Below are 6,482 nucleotides of genomic sequence, written 5' to 3' on the forward strand. Positions count from 1 at the left end.
ATAGCATCCTCTACGTTTGCGACAAACTGTTTTTGTGCATTGAGCGCATCGTCCCAGAACCCGTCCCATTCGTGTATGTGATTGTGCACCAAGAATTGCCCATACATAAGTTCTTATTGATTCATTAACTCTTACAACTCCTGGGTTAGTAAAATTATTTTCTGTTTTATCATTAAGAAATTCATTCCAAGCGTTTGCTGCATCGTTTAGTTGCACAAATTTTGTAATGATAGAAGCAAAACCACCCTTAAAACTCATAAGATCTCCTCTCCAATCGTTACTCGAAAGTTCCCAGAAAGTTCTCAGCCATGATAAAGATTATGCATTCTTACAAAAAGATGTTTTTTCTGTAACAACTTAAATGGATTGAATGGTTGATGAGTTTTAACTCAATCATCACTTTCTTCTTAAACAGTTCTTTGTCCGTTGTAAAGATCACCTAGACCATGGTTAATTCCTTTAATACACCAATCTTTACTCGTAGAAACATTAAATTCCTGACAAATACATTCATACACAAACCTATTGTACGGATTGTTTGTGGAATTCCATGCTCGATCCTGTGGTAATGGAGCGCTAATTTCTTTAAGTATACATCTAATCTGATAGTACATGAGAAAAGATAAAACAGACTTATTTAGTTCAAATCCTGGTGCATAAAGAGATACACCACATCCTGTTGTGGCACACCATATGGCAAAGTTTAACTGGTTCTGCCAAAATTGCATTGGATTGTGAAACCAATCTTGCACCATTTTATCGCTAGTTGCCATGACCCTGTATTTTTCAAAGATATCAGGGAATTTAACAAAAAACTTAGCACCAGAGGCACTTACTAAAATCGACTGATTCGTAATGTAAGTTGATTTCATATTTAAGTTATGATATAGTATCTTTGTATATTCAATATGTATGTTCCACTCCCGGAATAACAAATGGTCAGTCTATTCAACTGCTTCATACTCTCATAACTCGGCTGGGCAACTTGAAGTCGCTCTATGCGATGTAACGTATTACCCACGGTGGACCAATGTAAATTAAGCGAGAGGTAATAATATGGTATGGATAGATAGAGACGTGTACACTATATCTGATGTGTATTACAGCGTATGCTCACTCAATGACGAAATTTTTAAGCCTTTTGGACATAGTCTCACACAAAATGAGTCAAATGGGATGCTGATTTTAAACACTGGAGAAAGGGGTGCAACTCTTCTCCCGTACTTCGCAGATACACTTTTTTGGACAAAAAACAATAACAGGACCCAACGAAACATCACATGGAGTTAAATTGCCCGATTTAGTTCCCTATAAAGAGTTGTGCATCCATCTTGATCAGATCAGTACAACAGATAATATTCAACTCGAAAGTCCTTCTACTCTGCTGAGAGCTATTCCAGTCAAAGATGAAAAATATAACAGCAGTAGAACGGAATCTAGGGCTCTAAATATTTTCTGTTGGTCCTCAAGTCTGAAGGATCTGAGTAGGGCTATCAGCTCGGGAACTTGAGTAAGTTTTATCCCGTTAGCCATTGTCAGTACAGAACTGATAGCGGCCAAATAAGTGCCCAGTGTCCAACCTTTAACATTCCTTGTACTTCGTAAGTGACATAGGTAATCTGCTACTTGTGGTATAGTAGCTTTGGCTGCAGAAAAACTCTTGGATGTTGCAAACTAGTCAAAACTTTTCCATTTATCGTCATAGAGATTCCTCGTTGATCTACGAAGTGCTAAGGAGACTGCCTTAGCTGCTCTTAAGGAATAACCTCTTTTAACGAGACTGCTCTTGATATGCTCCATACGTGAAGTTCATATAGACCTGGTCTTGGATGGACCTGATTGGAGTGAGGATGTAGCAGTAGATTTGGCCAGTGTGGAAGTTTTAATATTGGATTTCCTGCTAGTTCGACGAGATCTGGAAACCACGTTCTCGCTGGCGAGTAAGGCCCTACCAAAAGCAGTTGTAGGCTGCTCGTGTGTAGGATCTTTTGTAACATCTGTGGTATCAAGGCTGGTGGAGGAAACGCATATGCATTTAGTCCCTCCCATGATATTGACAGAGCATCGACTGACCAAGCTAGTGGGTCTGGCACTGGTGATACAAATGTTGTTATCTGATTGTTGAATCTGGTTGCGAATAGGTCTATCAGTGGGCAACCTTTTTCTTTTATTGCTAGTTGGAATGCTTCTGGGTGTAGCTTCCATTCTGTCGGTGATGGTTTGGCTGGTCTGGATAAGGCGTCTGCTAAGACATTTGCCACTGCTGGTATATGTCTTGCCTTTATTGTTAAGTTCAGATTGTCAACTAGCTCGTAAAGTTAAAATATCAACTTCAGGAGGGTCTCTGATTTCGTCGTGCCTTGAAGGTTTATAATGTATACCACAGTTGAATTGTCTGTTCTGATCATCAGACGTTGGTTTCTTAACTGTGGGGCCCAGTGAAATATTGCACGGATTACTGCCTCGTATTTCAGATAATTGATGTGGTAGAGCTTTTCTGCTTCTAACCCTAGGCCTGCTGTTACTTCTCTGTTGAAGTGAGCTCCCCAGTCTTGAATTGAGGCGTCCACGAATAGGTGGTTGTTGTAATCTGGCTCATTAAAACAAGTTCCTGCGCAAACGTTCGATTTCACTGTTCACCATAAGAGATGTTTCCTCAATGTTTGTGGTAGTTGCAGTTTTATATCCTGGTACTCTAGGTATGGATTTAGAAATCTCTGAATAGGGCGTAAGTGTAGTCTGCCTCGGACAGTCAACGCTTGGGCTGACGTGAGTAAGCCTAGTATCACTTGTCATTCGTTGACTGAGATTTTCTTGTAAATTGCTGTTGGCAAACAAGTCTTGATTTTTATCCACCGATCTTCTGGTACCATTATTAGATTCTGATTGGTTAGAAATCTGATCCCCAGAAATTTGGGATCCTGAGATGGTTGTAGATCGGACCCAGTTGTGTTAATAATTTCAGGGTGAAATTTAGTTGTAGTCTGAGTAGCTCTGTTGATTGATGGGCTTGTATCCCGTCATCTAGGTAAAAAGCACAACAAATTCCCTTGTTGTGAAGAAATGTCACAATTGGTTTGGTAACTCGTGTAAATAGCCACGGGGCCATGGAAATTCCAAAGGGCAGGACCGCCCACTGGTAATGTTGTCCTTCGAAGAGGAGACGTAAATATTTCCTGAAAGTCCGTTTTATGGGAATGTGTAGGTAAGCATCCTGTAGATCGATGCTTCCAAGATAGTCGTGCTGTCTTATCATTTGTGGTAAATGAATCATTCTGAATTCCTCCGGTTTTGGGAGGTATTTCTTGTTGAATTTTCTCATGTTGTAAATCAAACGAAACTTTTCATTTGAATTCTTTTTGGGAACCAAAAAGATCGGTGAATAGAAACCCGGCGTTGAATTATCTCGACTGGGCCCTTGTTGAGAAGTGAATTGATTGCTTCGGCTAACTTCGGCAACAATTCTTTCCGATAATGTATTTCCGGTGGCTTGCGAGATAACGGGGGTTTCTTGAGTAAAGTTGGGGCATAGCCCTTTCTTAGAATGTTGGAAACTGGAGAATGCTGTACATGAACGGCTGGGGGGGGGGGGGGGGGGGGGGGGGATTTCAGTAGGTTTATTCTTAGACCCTCTAGACTTCTTACTAGTAGACGAGGAAGTAAGTGTTTGTGTGTGTGTGTGTGTGTGTGTGTGTGTGTGTGTGTGAATAATATCAAATTCAAATCTCTCCCTTCCTCTGATGAAGGGCTGGGCGTAAATTCTCGCCTCTTACTTTTAGCCGTCTCCTTGGATGATAACGAGTGTGATGACTCACTTCGCTTCCGATCCATCTTTTCCTCTGCACTGCAAAAAAGATAATTACTAAATTCTTCCTTCCCCAAGGGGGCGAAGAATTTACATCTATACTCTGCAGTGCAGTTCTGTACTGTGCAGCTGGTACATGTTGGATGAGGGTCCTCATCTGAAAAACGTAAGTTGCATAGGTTACATGTTTTCATAACTCTGATAGGGGCTGCGTTTAAGTCCAAATTACGAAAAAATCTAATGCCAAATATATAAAATAATCGTTAGATATGATGTATAGAATACTACAGAAGATAATCCAAGCAAAAGATTTTGTTAAAAGGGTTAACTTTTAGGGAAAGCTTGGATTATGATGCACAGAAAAAAAATCCCAGCTGCCAAGATGGCGCGAAAAAGCGAGAGTGATGAGTTACTGGGCTTGGTCACATGGTTCTGGTGCGCATGCGTGGAATAAGGCTGCGTTTGGGTGAGCTGTTTTCTCTGTTCTTGGGAACAGCACAGGAAGTTTCCACTACCTATTCGGAAGAGAGAGAGATAAGCAATAAGTATGAGTCAGGATAAGATAAAATTGTTGAATATCACTTTGTTCAAATAATATTTGTAGAGAATATTTTCATTACAATTTAGTATAGTCTCATGACGATCGTTGAATCACATCATCATTTTGACATAAACCACTAGGCTACCCGACCGCACCTTATATCTTAGAAGCATTGAATGGCTCCAGGTGGTGGTGAACTAGCGTCAATTTAGCTTAATCTCATGACGATCTATGAATCGCATCATAATTTTGACATAAAAAATTCCCTCTGTAGTAGCAGTATAGGAATATAAATCTGGCTCCAGTGGGGTTGCGGTAGAACTGTCATTGTCTATACTACTACTGGCTTGATTGCGAAAGAGACATCAGTCTGAGACATTGCACATGGTTTAACAGGATTCAACACTGGAACATTACATCGTCAGTTTGAGTAGACATGCCTCTGACTTCCACCATTTCTGTCTGCGATGATCCATATCTTATGGAACTGATATCGTCTTCACACACAGCCTCACAGTAGTCATGCAGCATAATTGATATGATCTGTCAAAATAATAAATAGCTTTTCATAACATTGAATGAATAGTTTTGTTTCGGTCTTTTGAGGTTAATGGAATTAAAATTAACAAAAAATGAATTAACATGAATCTGTTAATACAAAGGCTAATATAAGAAGTGTATTATCAAGTTTATTGGTCAATGTTCTATTATGTTTTTAATACATTTATTCTTCTGTATGTACGAGGGACTACACCATAATTTTTATATCTTTTCTCGTTAAACATAACTTCTCATAATAATCAACAAGTTCATTAAAGAAAAAAAATGATGTTCCCGCTGTTCCCGGCACCTTGACTGAATGTTGTGGAATGATGTTCAACTTCAGACTGAGGAGTCCCTCCATGTATATGCATGGTCACTTTGGGAGATTCAGGGTCACAGGCCTGCTTGAATGGGTATTCATTTGGCTTAGGGGCACAGGGACACGTATAGCCATACTATACTGACTGTACTGATTACATTAAAAAAGATTTTAATGTAATCAGTACAGTCAGTATAGTATGGCTATACGTGGCCCTGTGCTTAGGGGTATCAACAAAGTCAGCATCAGACACCTGAAACAAATTATCAACAGACACTGAGACATTTTTTCTTTTTATTCATACAAATAAGATGATAGAGAGAATATCTAGAATTTAAGATCAACACAACTAGAAACTATTTTGTTTTTTACATTTAAAGTTTTAATCATAACACTTTTTCACAATCACATAACATTCACAAATGGTAAAACACATTAAATACACCAACAATAGCAATAAGAATCAACATAACTCACTGTGAAAGTACTGAAGTTTTTTTTTTGAAAAACCGATGGAACATCATGCCCTATGCCTGGACCGTTTGCACCCATGAAATGTTCTGAGCATATTTCCGTGTGCTTGGTCACTGTGAGGTCTTTCCTCACAACCGAAGTCGCCTTATCCACGCTTGTCCCAGGGAATGACGTGTAGAGATACTACTCTTTCGACGACTATCTTTCCCCTAAAATTGCTACAAAAACAGCAGTATTGCTTTCCCATTTTGACAGCTTCAAAGCGGCGCGCTGTTTTCGACGGAAGTTGACAGTACTCGGCAGAAGTTTATCCAACCAATTGAAGAGTTCCAACTCAAGACGGATAACTCTCATTTGAACTTGACATTTCAGAAAGGCGAATACCATGTTTAACATTAAGGTTGATGGTAGTAATTAAGAAAATTACTCATGCCTAAATTTATTAATACACCATGACATTCAGAAAGACGACTTTCTAAAAGCCCTTGTGTAATCATAGCTTTCAGACATTAATGGAGACGTACCAATTTAGACGTTTGGGGGTCGGGGGTGGGGTGTACATGAAGCACGAAATCAGACTACCAATTGTTCGATTTTAATTTTGTGGAAGACTCAGTGGGTTAGATCGCTGACTGTGCTTGGGATTAGGTGGCTCACTCTGGGACGTTTGGGTTCGAATCACAGATGGGACTCAACCCCCAAAAGTACTGGAATTTTGTACTTTTATGAGAAAGCGTAAAATGGTGCATACATTTGTTCATTCAACACTGAAGGCAAATAAGAAGACTCCACCGTTGTAA

The 6,482-nt window shown here is 39.6% G+C and overlaps 2 pseudogenes; both read right to left on the reverse strand.

Moving 5' to 3' along the window:
- Nucleotides 1-1,359: 1,359 nt before the first annotated feature.
- Nucleotides 1,360-2,049, reverse strand: LOC139475398 (uncharacterized; annotated as a pseudogene).
- Nucleotides 2,050-4,227: 2,178 nt separating this feature from the next.
- LOC139475399 (uncharacterized) lies at nucleotides 4,228-5,929 on the reverse strand (annotated as a pseudogene).
- Between the last annotated feature and the right edge of the window lie 553 nt (nucleotides 5,930-6,482).

This window comes from Haliotis cracherodii, unplaced genomic scaffold (genome assembly GCF_022045235.1).
Source record: "Haliotis cracherodii isolate W230 unplaced genomic scaffold, xgHalCrac1.p SCAF_3, whole genome shotgun sequence".
NCBI lineage: Eukaryota > Metazoa > Mollusca > Gastropoda > Lepetellida > Haliotidae > Haliotis > Haliotis cracherodii.